Source organism: Gorilla gorilla, chromosome 3 (genome assembly GCF_029281585.2).
Source record: "Gorilla gorilla gorilla isolate KB3781 chromosome 3, NHGRI_mGorGor1-v2.1_pri, whole genome shotgun sequence".
Taxonomy (NCBI): domain Eukaryota; kingdom Metazoa; phylum Chordata; class Mammalia; order Primates; family Hominidae; genus Gorilla; species Gorilla gorilla.
The window spans coordinates 209,504,585-209,532,416 of NC_073227.2; the positions used below are offsets into that span (position 1 = coordinate 209,504,585).

Consider the following 27,832-nt stretch of genomic DNA (forward strand, 5'->3'; position numbering starts at 1 on the left):
ATCTCATAGTTAATGTTCAAACATACATGTTAAGTAAATGAATTATTATTTTTTTAAATTTGATTTTGTAACATCTGAAGTATGAAGATTATAATAATCAGCATTAAAATCTGGTTTGGAGAGACCTGTATTAGAGGTGTGTAAACATTGGTCTCCTTTATTTGCTATTAACATGTATATAGTCAGTGTTGAATTTAAAATGATGTAAATCTTGAGTGTTCGCTGAGGTTGACTACCAGTATTTTCAGGAGATCACCATGTGGTATGATCTGAGATGTCTTCAGACCTACTTTGCTCTAAAAAGTTATTTACACTTTGCAATGTTTGTTAAACTACCAAGATCTGTATATTTTCACTATGTTTGTGAAGATGACAGTTTGAAAATAAGAAGATGAAAAACAATATATTACATATGTATGTTTGGGAGACAAAGATAACCCCAAGTTTAGAAATGTGAGGCAGGCCTATATTTCTCTCCAATAGTATTTTATGATTGTCTCCAATTCCTGCTTGGTTTGAAGTCCCTTAACGCAGAATAATTTGGTCAGCAGAATGATTTAGTTAGACAGTAATGACACTCTTACTCCAGACATATTTAATAAATGCCATGTCTTCTACTGTCTTGGCACAATATGAGAATGTCTGAGTGGTATAAGGTGCATAAAGTAGTCTGTTTTTATGGGGATCACAATTTTGTTTTCTGCAAGGAAAAATGAAAGATATCCACACTTGGTTAAAAATGTATTAGAAATCTGACTCTGAAATCACACAGCAGGATTATGTGCTTCGGATCCATATCTTGACCTACTTTCCTAAAAGTGTCCAAGTTGGTAAAACTAGACAGTTCTGTTATCTTGTGAGGCTTTCCTGACACACTAGTTTTGGGTTAAGATAATGATATTACTGTTGGAAAAGAGAAGAGTGATTTTTTTTTCCTCTTAGAAATCGTTTTTCATTTTATGTGTTAGCTTTCTCTCTCTATTGGGTGAAATGTCCTTGAGGACAGTGATAAAGGTTTACTCTGTTTATAAAACCAGTAGTCAGGCAGCTATGACTGTGCGAAACTCTGGACAGGTTATTCACCAGCTTCAGAAGTGGACTTGTCCTCCCACCTGATGATTGATATTGGTTAATCTGTATCTATCTGTCTGTTGGTCTCTCTATCCATTCATCTATTCCAGGCATTCTATACCATAATATAGATAGATACCATATACCATGTACCATAATACCATACCAAAATATAGATAGAAATGTACCATAATATACCATAATATAGATAGAAATGTACTTCACCATTTCTGGATTTATTGTTAAATTTGGTATGTTATTCCTTGAATACTCTGAACAAAATAATAGTACGTTTTATATAAATAGTAGAGACTCATTATTGTAGCTCATTAGATAAATAAACCTTTTAGGTTCTATTATAAAATAAATGTTTCAGTTCCTATTCACAATGATTAATTCATTCAAATAAATTATAAAGAAAAAGATGAGTTTCTTTTACAAACACAGTTAGAATCAAAATTCAAGTGCTAAGCTGATAACATTCTCATTAATAGCAATAAAGCCTACAGCACTTATTCAACCTGAAAAATAATTGACTCATCCCAGAAAGGCTTTTATTTGTAGAGTTTAAATGTCTCTTCTCATAACCAGCAACTTGTACCTAATATAATTACTCAGATAAAGAGGCTTTTGATTTTCTTGTATAAAAGAAAACACTACAGACTATTTAAAACAAACAAGTGGCCGGGCACAGTGGCTCACTGCTGTAATCCCAGTCCTTTGGGAGGCTGAGGCAGGTTGATCACAAGTTCAGGAGTTTGAGACCAGCCTGGCCAATATGGTGAAACCCCATCTCTACTAAAAATACAAAAATTAGCCAGGCATGGTGACACACACCTGTAGTCCCAGCTACTTGGGAGGCTGAGGCAGGAGAATTGCTTGAACCCAGGAGTCAGAGGTTGCAGTGAGCTGAAATCACACCACTGACTCCAGCCTGAGCGACAGAGCAAGACTCTGTCTCAAAAAACAAAACAAAACAAAGCAAACAAGTACCACCAATATAATACTTTATAGTGAGGATTTCAAGGCAGCCTATGTTCCTAATGATATAGAGTTCCAGGGAGGGAAATAAATCCAAGGTCTTTACATATAACCATGGAATGAGGATGTGCAAGAGAACACCTGAAAGAAAATCAGATTTCCTGTAACTGAAAACAACAACGACAACAACAACAAAACCCAGCTTCTCAAATAGCTTAATTCACGTATGGTAAAGAGCAGAGAATGGAAAGGTGCTGATCACAAAACAGTTACTAACACTCCCCTCACCCTCCAAAAAAGGTGGTAATTTATATTTATCAGGCAGTTACGGAAGTTTCTTAAAAAGCAAGGTGATTTTTCCTTGCATTATTTACACTGCAATATATTTTTTAAATTTATGGAATGATGAATCTGTTTACAAAAAATGTTTTATCACACATGTAGGATATTTATAGTGAAACGAAAATGAATAAATGATCTTGATAGAATTGAGACGCTAAAGATATTTTAAAAATCAATAAATTTCTAAGAGATAATTGTGTGGTTTGTATGATAACATAACCTTTCATTGTTCTCATTTTTTCTTTTTTTTCCAGACCACTCAGTCTCTGGCTACTCCTTAAACATGTGTCTGTATCTACAGTTTTGCTGATATAGTACTGTCAGCCTGCATTTTCCACCATGTAGTTTATTCTAATACATACAAGTGCCCAGTGGCTTTCATTGCTTCTGTTCCATGTACTCTCAAATTCAACATGTTTAAAATTGAGCTCACTCTGCCTCTGGCTATGCTTCCCCAGAGGTGAATGGCAACAGATTCCATCCATTCATCCAAACTTGGAACCTGAGATTTACCTTTGATCTCAAATTATACCTGTTTTCCCTCATCCAAACACTAACCCAGTGTACACAGATTTTACCTCCTTAGTTTTTCTTAACTTTTCTTTCTTTCCATCATTACTGCTGCTTTGCTAATACAGGCCCTCACTAAATCTAGCATTCTGCCTCTAGTCTTATTTTCTCCAAATCCATTTTCCAAAGAAGTCTTATGTATCAATTCAGTCCATGATATGACTCTGAAGTGTTTTTTTTCAATGGCTCTAGATTTTCTTCAAAATTAACTTCCAATCTTCCTTACCTCGTGTGTGAGAGAAGAAACTGGCACACCCCTCTCCTTATCTGCAAGCAAAGGTGGGGACGGGAAGAAGTTTTAACTTTAAATCCAGCAGGAAATTTTGATTATGTTATGTCATTTGAATAATTAACTGAAAGAACTGACTGGGAAAATCAGGAGGTCTATCTGAGTTTCAGTTATCCCCAGAGGAAGAACTAGGCCCACCAGGTAAATGTAAGGACTCATGAGCAGTGAAGAGGCTGTGTGATACTTTCATCCCAAGTGTGGCTGGTTCAATATGCCAGTTACATTTGTGATTTTCTATACTCAATACTGTTTCTGTACTTCAGGTTCACAGGGTCCTGTTTGTGTTGTTTATTCTAATGCTCTCTCCTTAATTTCAAATGTCTCATCTCATTCTCCTGCCTTAATTGGATAATCACTCTTCATCCTTTAACACAGAAGTAGTCACCTCACTAGTTCAGATCTTGGTTTGTATTCTGCGTCTTTGTTTGTCTCATGTCTTTTGATTGATGCTTGCCATCTTACTTACAATACTGGGTTTTGGTCATGTGTTTCGATCTGACTGTCCCACGGTCCATGAATGCCTTAAACTCAGGGAATGTGTCTCATTCATCTTTGTTATTTTCAGAGCTGAGAACTGGGTCTGAAATGTTAGATAATCTGTAAACAAAATGAATGAAATGATGTTGCAGAGGAGAGACATGTGGGATAGTCACCAACAGTAACAGAGAGGTGGTCATGATTATTTTCCAGATGGCTGGGGAGCTCCACCTTGGAAGGTCCATCTCTAATGGCAAAAGACTTTTTAACAGGGGTTCCCGAGGACGTAAAGAGTCCAATTGTTGTTGAAATCGCATGGAAAGTTCAGCAAGTGTAGTATCATTGGGATGCTTTGAATTGCACTCTTTGTCTGTTAGAAGCTGAACTGGGCATCCAGGAGTGACAAAGAACAGAAATATGGTTCCTGTGCTTTGGAACAACTTTGTAGCCACCTGTCACTTTTGGGGAATCATCCTCTTCTGAGAAGATATGTTTTATTCCTGAGATACAGAGAACACAGGGAATTCTCTCAATTGCTTAATAATAAAACTAAAACAAAAGTCTTCTTACTCTCAACCAGACTCATTTGGTCTAAGGGAAAGAAAATGACTCTCCCATGCTTCTTATGCGATAAAATAGCACTGAGTTAACTGTTGTATTGATTCAGTACACAAATAGAAAATAGAATGATTTGGCTACAGACAATTCAAGTATGAAGATTGCAGTTTCTCTTATAAAGGAAGATGTCTTGATACTGGTTTTAAGTATTTCTTTTAAGAAAACTCTATAAAAACCCTATTTTTTGGCCAATATTAAAAAAAGGAAAAATACTATAAAATTAGTAGCATATGTTTCTATTTTCTTTTGAAAAGCTACCCCAGACTAGAAGATGACTTTTAGTAACACTGTGGCTGTATATTTATGCGTGTGTGTGTATGCACACATTTTTCTATCAATAACTATCTCTTTACTTTTCTATTTTCTTATGCTACCCTTTATTTAGTTACTTATTTTGAACTTTATAAGACTACCTAAAGTTTTAAGAATTTCTTTTGTTGAAAAAACTCGGGTTTATCACCCTAGTTATTCCAATAAAAATGAAGAAGAAAGCAAGGCATCTTAGAAACAGACTATAATAACCATTATATAACCACTAGAAGGGAAATGGAATAAGAAACTATTTTATAGAATTAACAGTGCTTAACTACTGTTTCATGTTATACTAAAAGCACTCAACGTCAAATAAAATTAAATGACCCAACCAGCATAAATATGCCAGCAAGGTTGAGTAACAAGGTGTACGGGTCAGATTGGTTAGGGCTGCCTGGAGTCTTAAGAGTTCATCTCCAAAGCCGTTGTCTCGCCCACCTCAGCTTTGCGGTGACATCCCAGTGTGCAGTGCTCACTCACGGCACCGTCATCTCTCTGAGTGATTTATGGCCTCGGAAGTCATCAGCAAGGAAACTGCAGGAAGCCCCTGCTGAGAACCACGCGCACTGAAGGAAAACAGCTGCACACATCCGAGCAGATTATTTCTTTAACACTCGTGTGAAACAAGGCATCACGCTGGACATACCGAGTCTTCCTCTTTTTCTTTTTTTTAAATGGAAATATCCTTATCTGGGTGGGTGAAGGATGGATATGACTTCTTAAATGAAAAACAACCGTTTTTGTGGAGCTGCTGAAAAGATTAAAACACACTCATATACACACTCACTTTCTCTTCCTCATCAAAAAATGAGCAACAAAATAGCTTACTGAATGTGCATGTTCACACATGTACATATATTTGCATATTTAACTTATTTCATTGAAATCTTTTCTCTTTCTAAAAACAAAGCTGCGCTGGAAAGGAAGACTACATTTTATGAGCAAAGATAAAACACTCTTTGAATAGTAAATTGTTTTTAACAAAAGAAGAATTCAGGCTAAAATGAGAAGAATAATCAGTTTTTGGGAATTTTGCCTTTTGTTTAAGTTTTTTAGTTTATTTAAATCTTTACTGAACTAGAAAACAAGGTAAATTATTCTCCAGGTTTTCTGCTTAGCATGCCAGGAAGTTCTGGGACATTATTTGAGGATATTTTGACAAACAAAATCATCCCGATATGGAATAAAGTCAATATTCAGTAACGTGTAATTGAATTTTATTTTCGTGGATGTTAGAATAATGATATCTATGTGTTAAACCACAAGCTTCTTGAGGGCTTTATAATGTGTGGTTAGGGGACTTCCCAGCTGCCACAGATCCTGCCAGATGCTTCAGCATTTTGGTTTGTTCCACAGTTGAGGAATGAAGAAACTGACTCCACAGAAGTGCTGTCGCCATGTTCTGACGGCTTTCCACAGCTGTGTCCTCACATGCGGTGTGTCCAGAGGAGCTCTGTCAATCATGCAGTTGGGCTTGGGTTTTAAAATACTGATCACAACAACAGACTAGAATAGCTACTTTTAGTTACATGAATTAGTACCATTTGGTTGTGTTTTGAGACTTTTTTGATATGGCTATTTATATAAAATTGTCTCACACAGCTATCAAATGTACAGGATTAAAAATATAAGACCAAAATAATATTTAAGATGTAAAACATAGCAAAACCACAAAGTTGTAAACTTGTTTCCAAAAGTCACGATAGAATACTGATCTCATTAACTTCAAATGGTGCTAGTTATATAAAGATATGTATGCATGATCAAAGCTTAGGCCCGGGTGCGGTGGCTCATGCCTGTAATCCCAGCACTTTGGGAGGCCAAGGCGGGCAGATCATGAGGTCAACAGATGGAGGCCATCCTGGCCAACATGGTGAAACCCCATCTCTACTAAAAATACAAATCAGCTGGACGTGGTAGCACGTGTCTGTAATCCCAGCTACTCGGGAGGCTGGGGCAGGAGAATTGCTTGAACCATGGAGTCGGAGCTTGCAGTGAGCCGAGACTGCGCCACTGCACTCCAGCCTGGCAACAGAACAAGACTCCATCTCAATAAAAAAATATATAGCGTAGATATCTCTGCCATGAACATATGTAATCCAAATAATCTTTTCGGCAAATGTGTGCACAGGGAATATTTAAAAACTCATAATGCTCGTCAAGAGGAAATTAATTTCCACTTGAACTAAGCCAGCGTAAAAGTAAAAAATGCCCTTTGGAAATTTAATCACAAAACAAAAGATTGTGCGTAAGGAGTGAATCTGTATATATAAGAATAATCTTCAACATGGTCTAAACGTTGTCTTAATACAGCCCGGTTTAGTGAATAACTTAGCTGCGTGACCTTGGGTAAGTCATTTAGTTTCAATGTTTTCACATAAATAACTGAATTGTGAGGGTATATTGAGGCATGCATTTCATAGTACTTTAAAAAATAATGCAAATTTATGATACATTATTTTAAACGTTATTATAAATGCTTACATTATATACATATGCATTATATATGTATATAGATATAACTTAGCTGCATATCTAATGATGATTATACTCTTCTATCTCTACGTCAAATATATTTTTATGTGTTCTTTTGAAAAGTTCGATTACTAGAACCAACAATATTTCTTCATTTTATGAGATGGTTCTCACATTAAAGGAAGAAAAATGCCACGACGTCTTTCTCTTCAGTAGTAGGAACAAGTGAGAGAATTGTTTTAAAATGACTGTTGAAGAATGATGAGAGGCTCTCTGTACAATAAACAAGCCAAACTCAAATATGTGGCTAGAGTTCTGGGTTGTTAATGCACACACTATAAACTTTTATGTTGGGAAATCAAGCTAGTGATGTCCAAAAATCATTTCTTTTTTAGATTTCCAGAAATTCATGACCAAGAATGGTTTAGCTCATGTGCATATTACCTTTGGACACAGATCAAGCAAACAAATATAAAAAACCAAGTGAAAAATGTTTGTCAGGCTTTGTTAAACGGTGAAACAGGATACAGTCTTATTTTAAGAGCAGATGAAAATTTGTATTTTATTTCAATTTGCCAAACCAATTATTGTAGAACCTCATCATAGCAACATTCTTGTGGCAAGTAAAGTCAGCATGTTGTTCCTATCAGTAGAGGGGGAATCAGAAACAGATTCTGGACATATTCCAATTTCAGGGGGTTCAGAAAGAAAATTAAAATTAAACTTCAAAGCTGAAGTGCTCAAGACTAAACTAGACTAATAATACATAAAGTGGAAAATTAAGTAATTCTAAATGTCATGGGCATGTGAATATCACTGACTCATCTTTAATTTCATAGAATGATAAGTTAGTGTTATAAGTGATGAGATTAATTCAAGCTGACTAACACAGGTTGATCATTTTGTTATTTAGGCTTTTGTTTCCCTCTTTTTTATTTTTGTTAACAAGCTTAGTGCTTGGCAATAATAAATGGGTAGCCCAAATATTATCTTCTCTAAACAACTTTGTTGATCTTTTCTAAAAATACGTACTTGGTTTATTCACACTTCTATTACAACCCTTTTAACTCTGCTTTAAAGTTTGGATTATGTGTCTATTTCTCTGTGGTTTTCTGGAGTGCAAAGACCATGTTCCCTGTTGGATTTTCCTTTTCTACACAAAGTATGGTATTTGGCATATAAACATGTTAAAAGTGGTGAACAAGCATTTCACAAAAGAATTAATGAGTGAAGCAGTAAGTGGGTTCATAGCAACCCTCAGTTGTTGACGGGATCAACTAGATTATTACAAGCAAATCCTGTTGTTTCATTCATTCATTCTACAAATATTGATCAAGTTCTTGGTATAAATAAAATACCCAGATCCATAGCTGTTCATCAGCCCTTCATTTAAGGTGTCATCCATGGGAGTGAAGATGAGAGACAAGAAAGTGGTGCCTGAAAGCTCAGCAGTTAGGGAATTTGAGGCCATTCTAGGTTCTAAAAACACTGTGGTGACATTAGCTGCTTAAACTTTCTGGTTTTCAGTTTCCTCATTTGTAATACGAAGGGATGGCCTTAATGGTCTTTACATTCCCTGTAAGTTTAACATTTTATTATGATGATTGATAGTAGTACTGCTGAGGCACAAGCTCTGCAGGGTCCTCATCACATACAGCCTGAGGCAGGGGTATAGAATCATTGTAAGGATATCAGCACTGAGAGATTGTAATTCTAAAGTCATGCGGGACGCAAAATACAGCAGAGGTGGCACAGAGGCAGAGAGGAGGCACGTGGAGGTGGTGGGGTGTGTGTGTGTTTGTGTGTGTGAGAGAGAGAGAGAGAGAGAGAGATGGAGAGAAAGTGTGACTGTTCAGGGGAAGAATTTGTAAAACGTGACACTGAAACTCAGTTTTTAAGGATGAATTCTGCGGGGCACAGCCAGGGGGTGGGTGATTACAAATGTCAGAAACAGCATGCACAAAGGCATCGAGTTTAGAAACAGTGGGGCATAAACAAAATTGGAAGCACTTAGGTTTTGTTGGAGAATGAATGTGTTTGACAGGTTGACAGGTTGGAGACTGGAGCTGTAGGTAAGAGGCCGACCTAAAGGCTCTGGATTCCAGGCCTGAGGGTACAGACTGCAGTCTATACTCAGAGAGAGATGACAGATGCAGGTTTCAAAAGCTCGTGGCAGCTGCTGTGGAAGGCGGAACTCAAGGCAGTAAAACTAGGAGCCGTGGGCCTTTTGAGAGCAAACTGAGGTGAGATCCAGGTGAGAGAGGGAGGGGTAAGAGACGGGTAAGCTGGAGCTTGGGCAGTGGCATGTAAAAGAGTTCCTAGTCAAGGACATTTAGGAGGAAGAACCAGTCGATAGCATTTGGTGATAGACTAGCATCAATCATCAGGGAAGAATAGGAACTTTTTTAGGTTGTCCAAGTGAGGGGAGATGATTTTCTTAACAGATACCAGCCACATGGAAGCATAAATATACCTGTGGTAGAAACATGATGAATTTGGTTTTGGATAGATTGAATTTGAAATGCCTTTGGGGCATTCAGAAGGAATAGCCCATTGCGTTTAGAATAACATCCATAAGCCTTACTAGCCTGGCCCTGAACGCCCACTGCTGCTGCTCAGCCCTCATCTCCTGCCGCGCCCCTTCATCCTGCCCCGGGCCACTCCACCGTTCCTGCACCCCCGATCCCCTAAAACTAGCCCGCCCCTGAGTTTTGCAGTTGCCGTTTGCTCCACTGGCAACAATGTCTCCTCAAACATCTACAGGGCTGGTTTATGTGTGTTCAGCCTGTTTATGGAGTCTCCGAAGATCATCTTGGCAGAGTCCCCTTCGGAGACCATCCGAAGCTGCATGGCCCTGGTCATTTCTGTCACGCCGTGTTTTATTTTCCGCAAAGCTTATACAACTATTTACGGTGATCATGGTTATTTTCGTATTTGCTTGCTCTCTACTTGAGGGAAAAGCTCTGTGAGAACAGAGAATTGGTTTCGCTTTGCCGTTGCGACCCCGCACCTAGCACAGTGCCTGATGTGCACTAACCGCGCTGACGGTTGAGTGTGCACCTGCCCGTGGAACTGTGGAGAGAGCCGGCGGATGCGCAGGTGCAGCAGAGCAGGACGGACGGAGGAGCGCATGGACTTGCTTCCATTGTTCAAGCGCCTTCACGTAGTCAGATATTGCTACAAAATAAGATATTTTAACCACAACTGGTTTTTTCACTCTGACTTCCCCTCTTCCACTCATCTCATGTTAGTTGATGTGAAAAAGTGTATTTGGCACACAGCTAATGAGACATTGAATTAGAATACATTAGATTTGGTTCTAATAGGATGTATTTGTACAATTTGCGACATATACATAATCATAAATGCCAAATTACATAGAGAAATGCATATTTATTTAGAATGAGAAGAGAAATAATAATAAATTCTAGCTTTTGAAAAACTAACAAATATCTAATCTTCACAAAGTCTAGAAAATAACGTGTTTTAATGTTGTTTTGCCGGATATTGTTCCATAATCCTTCTTTCCTATATTTTTAGCTGAATAGTGTTTAATCTCCTCTTCCAATGGCAGCGCTTTTGTAATGTCACTTTCTATAAAAAGGAAAGATAATTCTATTTTTCTACTAGTATGGTTGATTTATTTTAAACAGTGTTTAGAAAAGTATTTTTAGCATTATAACTTGTTAATGAAACATAAAAATTTCAAGGATTGTTTTCAAATTTAGGAAAATCTTGTTTTTTCTTTTTTTGTTGCTGTTGTTGTTTTCGAGACGGAGTCTCGCTTTGTCACCTAGGCTGGAGTGCAGTGGTGCGATCTTGGCTCACTGCAACCTCTGCCTCTGGGGTTCAAGCGATTCTCCTGCTGGGACTATAGGTGCCCGCCCCACTAGGTCCAGCTAATTTTTGTATTTTTAGTAGAAACGGGTTTCACCATGTTTTCCAGGCTGGTCTTGAACTCCTGACCTCAGGTGATCCCTCCTCCTCAGCCTCCCAAAGTGCTGGGATTACAGGCTTGAGCCCCCATGCCCGGCTGATCTCGTTTTTCACACAGGGTTTGTTACTTACATGCTTGCTGTTTTTGGAGCTGCTTCAGATTTGTGCCCTACACATGCAGTAATTCTGATAAATTCTATTTCATGAAATTTTCCGCCAAAGTTAATGTACTGATTTTTGTATATGCTTTATTATATCATATATTTTTGAAAAGAGAGAATTTCCATTACTTGAGAGAAAATTTTCAATTCATACTTTATTCATTCAATTTTTAATTATGTACATTTCAAAATGTATTTCTTTTCCATTCCTTGCATGCGTCCGGTGACAGGTCCCCCAGGACATTCTGTCTTGGCCTTGCCCCTTTGTCACAGTGGAATTTACAATTCAGCTGAAAAAAGGAGAAAGTCCTGCCAGTCACAAAACCATAGATGATCCTGGAGGGCATTATTCTAAGATAAATAAGCCAGGCATAGAAACACAATACTGTATGATCCCGCTTACATGTGAAATGTAAACAAGTCGAACCCATAGAAGCAGAAAGTAGAATGGTATGAGAATGTGTCGGTCGAAGTGTACAAAGTTTCAGTTAGGAGCACTATATTCTGGAGATCTATTTGGCGGATGTAGTAACAATAATGTACTCTACCCTTGAAAATTGCTGAAAGTAGGTTTTAAATGTTCCCACAACACAAAAATAAGTATGTGTGATATGTTAATTAGATTGATTTAATTATTTCAGAATGTACACATATGTCAAAACATCATGTTGTATCCCATAAGCATGTACAATAAAAAATAATTTAAAACAATGACAAAAATCCAGAACACACAAAATACCTATAAAATATAAATAAAAATATAATAGCCAGGCATGGTGGCATGCCTGTGATCCCAGCTACTCTGGAGGCTGAGGCAGGAGTTTTGCTTAAGCCCAGGAGTTCAAGGCTGCAGTGAGCTGTGATCATACAACTGCATTCCAGGCTGGGTGACAGGGCAAGACTCTATCTCAAATATATATATATATCATATCATTATATATATGATATAACCATAAACTATAAAATATACATTTACAAAATATTATATATGTAAATATACATTTATAAATTACATTTGAGTTCTTGCTGCCCTTTTTTTTAATGGCAGCATCTAAAAGACTGGAATTTGTCCAAGTAGAAAATCCTACTTTTGTTAACCATTACTTGGCTGAATGTCAATAAATGCCCATGGTATGAGAACATGGTTGTTTATAAGAAATCATGAACAGATACACATTTATATATATACATATGTATATTTATAAACAGTTAACCCTTAAACAACGTGGGTTTGAATTGCATGGTCCACTCATAAGCAGATTTTTTCCGTCTCTGCCACCCCTGAGACAGCAAGACCAAGCCCTCTTCTTCCTCCTCTTCTGCTCAGTGTGAAGAGGATGAGAATTAAGACCCTGGTGATGATCCACTTCCACTTAATAGTAAATATATTTCCTCTGTCTCTTTTTTTTTTTTTTTAGTTGTGGGGGGTCTCTCTATTTTGCTGAGGCTGGCCTCAAACTCCTGGGCTCAAACGATCCTCCTGCCTCAGCCTCCCAAGTAGCTGGGATGTTGAAGCAGGTCACAGGACATCATGCCTGGCTTCCTTGTGATGTTTTAAAATAACATTTTCTTTTCTCTAGTCTCAGGTTTTTTGTAAAAGTATAGTGAGTATAGTATATAATACATATAACATGCAAAATATGCATTAGTCAACTATGTTATCAGTAAGGCTACAGGTCAACAGTAGACTATTAGTAGTTAAGTTTTTGAGGAGTCAAAAGTTTCAACTGTGTGCCAGTAACCCCCATGTTGTTCAAGGATCAAATGTATATATTTCCATATGTGTGTTTAGATACATGTATGTGTGTATGTATATATTCATGCATGTGAGCCTATGTGCATGTAGACTATTCTCTGAAACTCAAAATCAGAGAAAAATAACCTTTGTGTAAAGTAAAATATATCAATGACCATAATCAGATATGAATCGTAATTCTAATATGTAGTTGATGTATAGAAAAAAGCATAAGAATTTGTATTGATATGTTTATTTAAATTAAATTATAAAATTGCATAGAGTTAGAAAAAGCAAAATTAGTTTATTGCGATTATTATTTTCTCAACTTGATATTAATAAAGTTATTTTTATAATAATGGCACATATTAAAAAGCAATTTTACTCTGTCCTTCAGAGCATTTGCTCCACATTGGAGCTATTTGCACTGTAGATTTTTTTGTAAGGCTGTAATTCTATCACATGGGCAGATTGGGCTAAAACAAGCAGAAAGGGTCACAACCTTCTGTCTAACCTTTACTATTTAGAATGAAGGCCCAGGGCTTTCGAGAATGTAAATTGTCCTGGCCTGTTCTCTGACAAAATAAGAACATACAGTTGAAGAATTATTTTTGTAAAACCTAAATTTGCCTTTTTTCCTCACACTAAGCTCTTCTCAAGTGTTAAATTTAAAGACAGTTAATTATCAGCTATTCTTTAGAGCACAGGAAAACAGTTTAGTACTCAGTAAAATGAGCATGCAATCTACCTTATTCCTGTTTTTTTCGATGGATGAATGTGAAGAATTTACACAGTCATGCAAGAGAGGCAACGATAGTGTTCTCTTAAGAAGACAAAATTATAAGATTGGAGGTTAACACTTGCTCAACCCAGTAAAAAGGCGTTTGGTAGATATTTCTGATCTTTCCCTGACTGATGAAAAGTGCTGATATTTCTAAGAAACTGGTAGGAAACTTTAAAAAAAAAAGCTCCCCGAAACCTACCACCAGGCATGCCATGAACTTTCAGATGACACATCGTGCTACTGATTTTTAGTGACCTTTGCTAAATTCATGTAAAAATGCTCTCACTGAATCCATTTCTGTAGAAATAAAGAAAATATCCGTGATGTGCAAACTCACAGCGCAAATCTGTGCAGCTTCTGACTGCAGAAGATCCTGCATATTTCATCAAAGCCTCAGGGTTGTGGTTATTGATGTTTCCCAGAACGTGGAGTGAAACCCCACACAAACAGATTGCCAAAGGGGAGAAAACTATGATTTGTGAAATTCAACGTTATCTCTTGAATGCCTTTGCTTTTTATTTTGAGCAGACTTTATTTTTTAGACCAGTTTTAGGATCACAGCAAAATTAAGCAGAGGTATAGAGATTTCTTATATATCCACTGCCCCCATACAGACATTGCCTCCCCCATTATCAAAAGCCCCTGCAAGAGTGGTAAATGTGTTACAACTGGTTAACCTCCATTGACACATCATTCTCACCCCAAATTTACCTTAGGTGTTAGACATTCTGTAGGCTTGGAAAAATGCATAATGATGTGCACACAATTATGGCATTACACAGGGTAGGTTTCTTGTCCTAAACATTCTCTGTGCTCCATCTATTCAGTCTCCCTCTCTCTTAAGCCTGGGCAACCATTGATTATTTTTACTGTCTCCATAGTTTGCCTTTAAAAAAATGCCATATAGTGGTTCACGCCTGTAATTCCAGCACTTTGGGAGGCCGAGGCAGGCAGATCAACGAGGTCAGGAGTTCGAGACCATCCTGGCCAACACGGTGAAACCCTGTCTCTAACAAAGATACAAAAATTAGCTGGGTGTGGTGATGCTTGCCTGTAATCCCAGCTACTCAGAGGGCTGAGGCAGGAGAATCGCTTGAACCAGGGAGTCGACGTTGCAGTGAGCCGAGATCGCGCCACTGCACTCCAGCCTGGCGAGAGAGCGAGACTCTGTCTCAAAAAAAAAAAAAAAAAAAAAAGCCATATAGTTGGAATCGTGTATTATGTAGCCTTTTCAATTTGGCTTTTTTCACTGGGTAATATGCATTTAAGTTTCTTCCACATGATTTTATGGCTTGAAAGCTTATTTCTTGTTAACGCTGAAAAAATTTCCATTGTCTGGATGTACAACGGCTTATTCCTTCACCTATTCTAGGCTATCTAAATTTCTTCTAAGTTTTAGCAATTATGAATAGAAATGCTCTAAGTGCAAGTTTTTATGTAGACATGTTTTCATCTCCTTTGGATAAATACCAAGGAGAGTGATTATTGTATCACATAATAAAAGAATGTTTAGTTTGGTAAGAAACGGCCAAACTCTCTTCCAAAGTGACTCTGCCATTTTGCATTCCCACCAGCAACAAAAGAGAATTCATTGTTATTTAACCTCACTAGCATTTGGTGTTACGGATCTGGAGCTTGGCCATTACAATAAGTGAGTAGTAATATCTCATTGTTTTAATTTGCATTTCCCTGAGGACGTATGGTATGGAGCATCTTTCACGTGCTTATTTGCCATCTGTATATTTTCTTTGGTTGGGTGTCTATTTAGGTCTTTGGACCATTTTTTAATTAAGATTTTTTTTATCGTTTAGATTTAAGGGATTCTTTCTATATTTTGAATAGCAGTCCCTTATCAGATATGGCCTCCCACATGACAATGTAATTCTTCTGATAGTGCCTCTCATGGAGCAGAACTTTTTAATTGTAATGAAGTTCAGTTTATCAATTATTTCTCTCAGAGATTACGCTTTTGGTATATCTAAAAAGTCATTGCCAAACTCATGCTAATCTAGATTTTTCTCCTATGTTATCTTCTAGGAGTTTTATAATTTTGTGTTTTAGAATCCACTTTGAGTTAATTTTTGTGAAGAGTATAAGGTCTGTGTCTAGGTTTATTTATTTTTGCATGTGGATGTTCAGTTGTTATAGTAGTATTTGTAGAAAAGACTGTTTTTGCTCCATCGTCTTGCCTTTGCTCCTTTGTCAAAGATCAGTTGGCTGTATTTATGTAGGTCTACTTCTGGGCTCCTCATTCTGTTTCTTTGACATGTTTGTCTGTTGTTTTACCAATACCACACTGTCTTGATTACTGTAGCTTTATAGTAAGTCTTGAAATCTGGTAATATCTGTCCTCCAGCTTTGTTATTCTCCTTCAATATTGTGATGGTTATTGTGAGTCTTTTGCCTTTCCATAGAATCCGTTTGTCAATATACACTAAAATAACTTGCTGGAATTTTGATTGAGGTTGCATTTAATGTATAGATTCAGATGGGAAGAACTGCCAGTATTTAGCCTCTCTATCCATGAACATGAGATGTCTCTATTTATTTAGTTCTTTGATTTTTTTCATCAGAGTTTTGTCATTTTCCTCCTATAAATCTTGTACATATTTTCTTAGATTTATATCTTCGGTATTTCATTTTGGGTGTGCTCATGTAAATGCTTTTATGCTTATAATTTAAAATTCTACTTGTTCATTGCTGGTATATAGGAAAGCAATAGGGTTTCGTATATTAACTTTATGTTTTGCCACCTTGTGATAAGTTAGTTTCAGGAGGTTTTGCTGGTGTTATTAAGTTACTGTTGTTGATTATTTTTGATTTTCTACATAAATAATCATGTCAACTGCAAACAAAGACAGCTTTTTTACTCTATCAGTGTGTTTTATTTATTTTTTATTTATTTACTTATTTATTTATTTTCTCATTGCATTAGTTAGGGATTCCAGTGTGCTGTTGAAAAGAAGTGGTGAGAGGTAATATTCTTGCCTTGTTTTTCATCTTAACACAAAAGCTTCGACTTTCTCACCATTAAATATAATGTTATCTGTATGTTTTTGTAAATATCACTTGTTAGTCTGAAAATGTCTTTTTATTATTATTATTATACTTTAAGTTTTAGGGTACATGTGCACAACGTGCAGGTTTGTTACATATGTATACATGTGCCATGTTGGTGTGCTGCACCCATTAACTCGTCATTTACATTAGGCATATCTCCTAATGCTATCCCTCCCCCCTCCCTCCCACCCCACAACAGGCCCCGGTGTGTGATGTTCCCCTTCCTGTGTCCATGTGTTCTCATTGTTCAGTTCCCACCTGTGAGTGAGAACATGCCTGCAGGTTCTGTCCATTTGTGGTAGAGGGACATTAAAGTTAACTATAATAGTGAATTTGTTTGTTTCTCTTTGCGGTTCTATCAGTGTTTGTCTCATAGCTCTAATGTCTGCTCTGAATTCACATAACTACTCCTGCTTTCTCTTGACTAATGTTAGTATGGTGTATTTTTCTCTATTTATTTACTTTTGATCTATAGGTATCTTTATATTTAAATTGGATTTCTTGCAAACAATATATAGTTGAGTCTTGTTTTTTGATCCACTCTGCCAATTTCTGACTTTTAATTGGTGCATTTAGACCATTGATACTCCAAGCGATTACTGATATAGTTGGATTACTGTCTATAATATTTTTTATTCTTTTCTATTTGTTGCCCTTTGCTTCTATTTTTGAATTCTACTTCTTTCTGCTTTTTTGTAGCTTGAGTTTGTTTTTTATTGAACAGAATGAACAAGAAGTTGTTGGTTCCTCAAAATCAATTATTATTTTTATATCAAACTAGAAAATTAAAACTAAACTTCAAGTTTTATCAGCTTGTTATTTGACAAGTACTTTTTTTTCCCAGGCACTGCCCTTTACATCTAAGCCAATGGGTTTTCCATCTATCTGTTTCCTACATTCTAGTTTAGGTTTTAATAGTTTTTAAATCTTTGTGGTTATTATTGATATTCTCAATTTTTACTATTAAAATGAAGCATTGTGGATAGTAAAGCATATTTTGAAGAATTTCTATGGTGATTAAACATTTTTCTATTTTGTAATATGGTGTTATTTTTACATAGAAAAACACCTGATACTTTTGAGACCTCAGTTATCTCTCAAATAAACTCTCACTGAATTTATCTGTACCCAAGTCATGGTGTTAAGAAGTCTTGCTGTGAAATGTAGAGGTCAGTCACATACATGTTGAAATACAACAGAATGTGTGTGGGTTGCTTCCGGGCTCTTCTGCTTACCAGCTGTGTGTCCTTGCACAAGTTAACTAAATTCTTGCCTGTCAGCTTCTCATCAGTAAACTAGGGAGTATAAAGACAATCCATAGTATTATTGTGGATGTTAGCTAAAATATTTTAATGCAAAGTATCAATTAAAATTTTCTGAAATATAATAGATGTCCCAAAATGCTGGCTTACCATTCATTATTATTTTAATCTTTGCATTTCAGTCTTTTGTTATACTTTCTCCAATATACAACAGTCTAGAATGGAAATATGGTCTATATTTTTGAATTTCTAAGCATTTTACCTTGCTATTAGTATGAATTCAAGAAGCATTTGTTGAAAGAAAAATAAGATTCTCAAATTGTAAGCATTAGTGCAAACATTTACTTGGCCACTAAGAAAATTTAATAATTAATTAATATACTTTAGAATTTGTTTCAAAACTCTAAATGTTTATGATAAAACTAAACTTTCTGGTATTTGGATTTATTCTCAATAACTTCTTTTCCTACATCGCCCTTGTGAAGTTTTCTCTCTAATAAGCCACCTTTAAGGTTTGAAACTGCAGAATCACAAAGTGTACACTTGCTGCGTACTGTAGAGTCCTTTTGGTTGCACCAAATCCTGTTGAGAGTTTTACCATTTTAATAGGCGTCAGTCAGCGTCTGCAAAAACTTTGCACACAGGTAAAGCTGTTGCTGACATCTTTTATTATCTGGAGAAGGAAAAGCACTAATTTTTTCATGCCATAAAATTCCTAAAAATGATGCTCTGATGGTAACATAGTGCCCTATATGTGAGTACCATGGTCATAGATTTAATCTAAACTATGAAATCATCAATACTGTACAGCCAATATCAAAAACATGTTGATCAATCAATAAAAGATATATTGATCAATAATGATCAAAGCTTACCGATACCACCGTGTCCAGTGTTCATTCTAACAGCACAGCACAATGGTTCCAGACAATTACCTAGTCTTGTTCTCCATATCATGTGGAGTTATTAGCCAGTGGGTGAAAATTTTCTGTTAAGCAAGATGAATAAATTCTAGACATCTTCTGTATAGCATTCCACCTATAGGCAACCATATTGTACTGTACATTGAAAATTTTGTTAAGAAGATAGATCTTATGTTAAGCGTTGTTACCACAATTTAAAATAATTTTTTAAATTAGCTAATAAACCTTTTTTTATGGTCTAGATACTAATTTCCAAATATAAAGATGGATAATTTAATTGTCTTTAAAATTTAAGCCCAGGCGAAGTGTCAAGAATGTCAGCATTTATTTCTGTGTTGACAAATCAGAACATAAACATAAACAAATCAAAACATCAACTACATTCAGGTCTCCAACTTTAATATCAACTATCTGTTAATTGATTTTAGGTCCACATCTTTGTCCACAATGGCACATTTCTAAACCCATCATCTGGAATTAAAACTACTTACCTACTCTCTATACAATTGCCACTTAACGGGAATTTCCTGGTTGGGTCAGGAATGTGTTTATTCTTATGCATTCTTTGCAGGCTGCATTGCCCAGAGTTCAATCTGGTTTCATATTGTTTACTTCAATCTGGTTTCATATTGTGAAGCACAGGGGAGAGTGGGAAGAGTTAAATATTCCCTACACCTTCCCACCCATCCACCCCGACCCTATCCTCTTCCCCACTGTCTGAGGGCTTTAGACAGTGGCTACATTTTTCCATGGCTCCGTCCAGAAAGGTCCACTGTTACTTCAGTTTTAACCAAATAATCCCTGCCCCTGAGCTCTGGTAAATGTCTCTTCTCTTTGCTACTCTAGCCTCGGAGAAATAATTCCTTACTGGGATTCATGATATCTGGGTTTTCTCTCAGTGATTTCACTGGTGTCTCAGCCCTTCCATTACCCTTGCAGCCAATCCCCAACTCGAAATTATTGTTGTCCAGGGAACTCAAACAACTCAACAAGAAAAAACACAAATAGCCCCATTGAATAGTGGGCAAATGACATGAACACATATTTTTCAAAAGAAGACATGCAAATAGTCAACAAGCATATGAAAAACTGCTAAATATCACTAATCAGAGAAAAATCAAATTAAAGCCATAATAAGATAATATCTTACAGCATTAAAAAATATGTTGGTGAGGATGTGGAGACAAGGGAATGCTTTGTACACTGTTGGTGGGAGTGCAAATTAGTGCAACCTCTATGGAAAACAGTATGGAGATTTTTCAAAGAACTAAAAATAGATGTACCATTTGACCCAGTCATCCCAGTACTGTGTATCTACGCAAAAGAAAAGTAATCATTACACCAAAATATACCTGCACTCATATGTGTACTACTCAAAGCAGCAAAGATATGGAATCAACCTGAGTGTCCATCAAAGGATGATTGGATAAAGAAAATGTGTTATTATATATATATACACATATATAAAAACACATTTTCGTTATATATATATATATACACACACACACACACACACACACACACCATGGTATATATATATATACCATGAAAAAATACTCAGCTATAAAAAAGAATGAAATTATGTCTTTTTCAGAAACATAAGTGGAACTGGAGGCCTTTATCTTAAGTAAAGTAACTCAGAAACGAAAGTCAAATACGGCATATTCTCACTTATAAGTGGGAGCTAAACAATGTGTACACATGAACATAGAGAGTGGAATAATAGACATTGGAGGCTCGGAAAGGTGGGAGGGTGGGAGTGGGGTGAAGGATGAGCAATTACCTCTCGGGTACAATGTGCACTATTTGGGTGATGATTACACTAAAAGCTCAGGCTTCACCAGCACATACTATATCCATGTAACAAAACTGCACTTGTACCTTCTAAATCTGTAAAAATAAAAATTAAATTGTCCTTATTTCAAATGCAGTAGGTGGTTTCTGTTTTGTTTTTGTGTTTTTGCTTTTTGACAAAATTGCGATATATATGCGCTGTATAATGATATCCTAGGAGTCACGTTTCTGGATCTACTTTTTCAGGGTCATTTCTAAGCATTGTGGATTATGTATCTGTTTTAGATTGAAAATACTGAACCATACAGCTTTCATGGGATTTGAGAATGAAATCATATTTTCCCTAAGAAATGATATCTTTTCTTCTAAAAACACAAAGCAGTCTAACTTTGATAATTAATTCTAATATGCATTGGGAACACATGCATAGGTAGATGGAAAGTTTGATGAAATGCTACCATGTGATATATGATTTTCATATATATCTCATTTATTCTTGCAACCACTCAACAGGGATATTATGTAACATAACTTGCTGTTGTGAAATCTGTAAAATAGCTACAAACCAAATCCAAGGCTGTCTGAGTCCAAAGCCTAGACCATTTCTACTCTGTAAAACTATTTCTTCTTCAGAGAAAATATTTAAAACAACAGTGACAGACTATGAATGTTCAATATGTATAATATGGAAATTTGTCTCTTTTTTCTTTATTTTTCTTGCTGTATTAGAAAAACTCCTTGCAGCGTTTTAAGATTAATGTTCGTTTCCCTCTAGGAAAGAGGATAGAGCAAAACAAGTTTTGTTTTATTAATGATTTCAGTCCTGGATTTAATAAATTTTAAACATACACTATGAAATTAAAAGAGATGATGTATTTTGGGATGAGGATGAGTTAGAGGGAGAATGACATAAAGATAAAGAAGTGAAGGTAGTTTATCAGGCGTGAAACAGAAGCCTGGGGCACGATGATGGGGAAGGTTTCCAAGTGGGAGGAGCTACTGATTAGTGAGTCCAGAGGGTAGTTCCCAGGAAGGACAACGTACATCAATAAGGAGGTTCAAAGACAAATCGTCTATACCTGGTAAGGACAGAAGTACAAATTCATTGGTCTGTGTTAACAATCTTGTTCCTTATCAAAATGCAATCTATAGAGAACTTCGTTAATCTGGATATTAGGCAGGCATCATGCTGATTCACTAAATGATGACATCATCTTTATGAGCCTTGATAAAATAAAGTACAAATAATCCAAAATGTCCTGGAAATATACATGCATCATGGAAGATGGTAGGTAAACTTCATGGAGAATCAGGGGCTTGACAAACTGATGTTCTTAGAGAATTGAGGTATGCCACAGGTAGGGAAGAAATGGTTGCACGTTGCACCTCAAGTAACTAAGGCAGAAGCCCAGATCTTCACGGATTTTGGAGGTAGCATTATTTATTGGGTGATATGGTTTGGCTGTGTCCCCACCCAAATCTCATGTTGAATAGTAGCTCCCATAATTCCCACGTGTTGTGGGAGGGGCCTATGGGAGGTAATTGAATCACGGGGCAGTTTTCCCCCATACTGTTCTCGCGGTAGTGAATAAGTCTCATGAGATCTGAGGGTTTTATAAGGGGTTTTCCCTTTCTCTTGGCTCTCATTCTCTCCTACCTGCTGCCATGTAAGATGTGCCTTTCACCTTCCACCATGATTATGAGGCCTCCCCAGCCACGTGGAACTGTGAGTCCATTAAACCTCTTTTTCTTTATGAATTACCCAGTCTCCAGTATGTCTTTATCAGCAGCATGAAAACAGAGTAATACATTGGGAACTTGGAAACTATCAGTTTTAAGTGGAATCCAGAGAAACAGAGGGCTCTGTAGCACAATCTGTTCTGCCTCTTAAGCCACATGACTCAGTAAATCCAGAGATGCTAGATGTATCTGTAATAGATAATAAAGCTACATGGAGTCTCTGACAAGCCCAAATATAAGGGTTGCAGAACAGACCCATAGGGTTTTAGATAAAAGTCATGCCTTCCTTAGCGTGCAACTGGACCCCAGCAGACTGAGCACCGTAATGCGGGATATCAAGGGATTTTCCAATCATTCTTTCCTCAAGAGTTGGATATGTTCGGATCTGTCAATTTATGACACTGAGGGTTTGCAACATCAATATATTATACAATATTTGATGAAAAAGTATTGTACTGATGTTTATAGTTGTGTAACAAATCACCATAAATTTAGCATCTTAAACAACACACATGTATTATTTCACAGATTCTATGGGTGAAGAGTGTGGGCACAGATTAACTGGGTCTTCTGCTTAGGGTTTCAATGGCTGAGAAATCAAGGTGTTGACTAGACTGTTTTCTCATCTAGAGTTTACTGGAGAAAATCCACTTCCAAGTTGGAAAACTTCATTTCCTTGCAGTCACAGGGTTAAGGTCTCCAGCTTCTTGCCAGCTGGGGCTGGGAGCCACCTTCAGCTTCTGGAGGCTGCCAGTACTTCTGAGAAGCCACCAGCAATTCCTGCCAACGGCCACTTATACTTCATCAAGCCAATAAGGAGAACCTCTGTGACAAGCCAGCCTGCAAAACAGGGTAATATACTGTAACTATCATGTGAGTGACATCCCATCACATTCACCAAATTCTACTGATTAGAAGCAAGTCAAGGTCCCATTGACATTCCAGGGGATGGAATGAGGCACAAGGCATTCAGCACCAAGAGGTGGAGATCATGGGGGCATCTCAGAGTCTGCCTGCTACAGATAAATTCAGAGTTAGGCCTGAAAAGATCCAGAAGACACAAGTAAGTTGTAGCCATGAGTAGCCCAGGTGCAATATCATATACCTCTGTAGCACCAGTGTCTTCTCCTCAGCTAAGGAAGGTGTCAAGAGAGACATCTTATGGTCAACCTATGGAGGAAGAAAAAATTTGCGGTATTTTGCATGTCGGCTCAGGGCAAAGAGTGCATTTTAGAATAAAGGAGGTGTGGCAACGTGTGTGCATGGCCGTCAGATGCACAGGGCTAAGAAGCAACTGCTAGAAAGGTCAAATAGCTGTAATAGGTTCAGCTCATGTGGAACTTGGGACACTGCTCTGTATGTTCGAGACTCTCTCCTCCAGAAAACAGAATATTTACTGAGCCAGCAGTCAATACATGGTGCTGAGACTGACATGTCTAGGAAACACAGGTCTCAGGACCACAGGGTGAGTTGCCCCCTCACCATCACACATGAGTATCCACTTGAAGAATCACTGTGTTTTCCAGTCTCACAACATTAGGCTCTCCTGGATTAGGGATAATGGTTCCCAAGAAGGAACTGCTACTATAGGGAATATAGAAAGAATTCCACATAATGTAAAGTTACTTCAAGTTAGAACTGCTGTCTGATTACTTTGGGTTTCTCATACTAACGTACTCAGAGGCAAAGAAAGAAGATACTTAGGTAAGGAGGTAATTAGTCCAGGTTATTATGAGAGACAGTGACAAATGCAGAATCCAAAAGACTAATATGGCCATCTCCTGTTACTTATCTGTTCAGTAAGAACAATGAACGGGCACTTATAGCAGTCATGGTCCAGTAAGAGGAAGAAAGTATGGGTTCGACTCTTTAGGGGTGATGGTTTGAGTCAACGCAACAGACCAGCAACCCAGACCAAACAAAGAAATCTGTCATTCTTCCTGTGAGTGACACCGGAACTGCTCTCGTTAACCTTACACTGTTCGTCTCTGACTTCCTGTTCCAGACTTTTCTGTTGGCACATTGAGAGTAATGTCATGGTGAGCTGCTGTGCGATCAAGAATGTGCTACCTGGAGGTTTGGGAAGTTAAACCTTTAGAGAAATCTTTTTACCAAAGGAACTTGGGAGAAAATGGATACACATTTTCCTATAACTTCTCCAGAAAGTCTTGAGACATAGTCCATAGACTTCCATAGGAGATCAACGAAATGAAGAAACCAGTTGTCAATAGTTGTGGCTAACTTAAAAATGTATCTTTATATGCAGCCTCCCTTCTCCCCTGTTTTGTTCCCCTGCTTCCTGGATTCCACTCCTCGATAAAATACTTGCCCTTAAGCCTTTGCCTTAGCTCTGGTGTCTGAGGAATTAGAGCTAAGATAATGCTCATTATGAGAATGTCAACACCCACGCCAAGTCTACTAATTCCAGATGATCTAAAATTTTAAGACACTTAGGGATCCAGTTCACTGGCGGATTCTACTCAAAGGTATAGAGAAAGGCCTTTGTTCAAGCTGCACATCACATTTTGTTAATTAGGCATGGAAGTCACTCTCCTTGTACCCAAGGTCTCACATGTGCTCTCCTAATGTACTGATTAGCATCCAAGCAAAACCACAACCCATCATATACCACTTTAAACTTCTCTTCCCCCAGTGGTATTATTGCTGTGTCCTAATTACGTGACAACAACCCCATGGATTTGAATTCAAATGGCAGCAAGGGGCCAAAATGCCAATTTCTTCATCTACTAATCTGTACTTCTTCTATAGTTTCTCTCCGAATGTTTTCTTCCTCCATTTTAAAGTTATATTTCTGTACATGAATAACTCCATTATACAGTTAATATGGTAAAGGAAACAAACTCTTTCTTATGTCAATGACACCTTTAATACTTTTTTTATCATTCCTCTATTTTAAAATCTTACTACATTTTCCTTTTTGAAGGTATTATTTTCCCATATGCCTGCAGAAAATATGCCCATTGGCAAAATAATGCAAAATGATGAAGATAATAAAACAAAATAAAGAAAATAAAAATCCACAGTGTTCTTGTTTTTTGAGCCATTTCTTTGAATGGATATTTAGCCTTTGCTATTATGTTATTATGACTTTAGCACCATCATTGAAATTTGCCTGGCTGGGCGGGGTAGCTCACTCCTGTAATTCCAGCACTTTTTGAGGCCAAAGCATGTGGATCACCTGAGGTCAGGAGTTCAAGACCAGCCTGGCAAACATGGTGAAACCCCATCTCTACAAAAAAATACAAAAAATTAGCTGGCCGTCGTGGTGGGTACCTGCAATCCCAGCGACTCAGGAGGCTGAGGCAGGAGAATCATTTGAACTCAGCAGGCAGAGGTTGCAGTGAGCCGAGATCCATGCCACTGCACTCCAGCCTCGGCGACAGAGAGACACTCCATCTCAAAAATAAAAAATAAAAAAGAAGAAAGAAAAGAAATTTGCCTATCACTGAGAACAGTTGATTTCATACAGGGTCATAACACGCTAGATGATTGCACTGTTATTATTATAGGTAGATAACAGAAGGCCAGGACATTGGTCTGTTTTGCATTGCTATAAAGGAATATCTAAGGCTGGTAGTTTATTTTTTGTCTTGGCTCATGGTTCTGCAGACTATCCAGGAAGCATAGTGCCAGTGTCTGCTTCTGTGAAAGCCTCAGGAAGCTTACAATCATGCCAGAGGGCAGAGGGGGAGCAGGTGCATCACATGGTGAGACAGGGAGCAAGAGGGGGGGAAGTGCCAGGCTCTTCTAAACAACCAGGTCTCAGGAAGTAAGAACTCATAACTGCAGGGAGGGCACCAAGCCATTCGTGAGGGGTCCGCCCCCATGACCCAAACCCCTCCCACCAGGCCCCACCTCCAATGTCAGGGATCACATTTCAACATGAGATTTGCAGGGGACAAACATCCAAACTACATCAGCAAGTTCTGGACTAAAGTAAGACACATTTGGTTTGACGCCTTCCATGTTATTTTTAATATACCCTCTTCCAACGTAACAGACATCAACCCAGGTCTCGTTTTTTCCTGATCAGATTGGGGTTTTATTTTAAACCAGGCCCATGTTAACAGCCAGTTTTTTTTCCAAGGAAAATATCCCCATTATTAGCTATGGCCAGGATTTTCTGAATTCTCTTTCCTACTTGCACTTTGCATTTTTACTGGGGCTTTTCTGCCCTTCATAAGAGGCGTGCATCCTTAGTGGGGCCACTGTTAAAGCAGCCGCGTCTCCCTCAGCCCTGGCTACAGGCAGCAGGTGTTTCTTCCATCTTATGCCCATACTCCGCCTCCTTAGGCTTTCTACACAAGGGACCTTAAGTGGAAGCCCACACTCTTCTTGCAATCAAAGCTTTCTCTTTTTCCTGAGGTTCACTGATGTTGTTGATTCTATAATCTTTTGTGGGGTTTTAATTTGTGATAATGTAAAGTGTTAGGAGTCCCCCAAAGCATTTATATTATGAGAGGTTGTTCCCAAATATGGAAACGTGTTCAACTCACAGTATGCATTTCTAATGGGAGAATTTACCCCCCTTTAGTAGGTGGGTGCTGTCAAAGGGGAGTACATGTGTGTCTATATGGCTCTGTGTCTGTCCTTGTCTACCTCACTTCTCTATTATCTATCCATTTACCACCCATTCTAAATAGATCTGATGGTAATGCCAGAGAAGAGACATTATCATATCTTACTGAATAAAATAATGAGAAAAAGCAGGGTTGAAGTCACATCACAGACCGAGAAAAACTTCTAGAGTATTACTGTGCAGAAAATGCAGTGGACTAGAGGAAATTTAGCCAGTACTTCTTCTTTCTTTATGATCCTATCATTTTCACTACACAGAAGCCAGTTTTCTACCTGCTTTTTCGCTTGGTAGAATTTGGCCAGTGTCTGTTAGAAATTTGGTTAAAGCTCAAACAAGTCGGATTTTCAAAAGCAACCTGAAGGTCAGCTGTTTAGTTTTATGTATTTCCTTCTTCTCTGACCAAATACTGCAAGTTCTGCCAATAGGCAAAGGCAAAGATAATGTATTTTGTATGGCCTAGTTTTGTATCCATATGAAATACTATAGACTTGTTTGAGGTTACAGTTTGAATATTAACAAAAATCAGTAAAGCTAAGACGTACTAGATAACATTCAAAGTCCCTTTGAAATAAGAAGAAATGCTCAGGAAAATCTAAAAGTAAAATATTTATTTTTCTCAATTGATATTTCCATAACAGTCATTTTTATTTTTTGCTCTTAATAAAGAAACCATAATAATGTGAGAATAAAGTGAAATCAGTG

General features: G+C 37.4%; 1 long non-coding RNA gene across 7 annotated transcripts in view; it reads left to right on the forward strand.

Moving 5' to 3' along the window:
• LOC109026432 (uncharacterized) overlaps positions 1–27,832 on the forward strand; it is a 253,648-nt gene that overhangs the window by 138,207 nt on the left and 87,609 nt on the right. For 5 of the 7 annotated variants that reach the window (XR_008678818.2, XR_008678817.2, XR_008678815.2 and 2 more), the window contains one exon: positions 23,161–26,356. The exons of 1 other annotated variant lie outside the window; for it this stretch is intronic. This is a non-coding gene — a long non-coding RNA (uncharacterized lncRNA). Of the gene's footprint in view, positions 1–23,160; positions 26,357–27,832 lie in introns of those variants that run through there. One more of the 7 variants, XR_010133569.1, reaches the window with a different exon arrangement.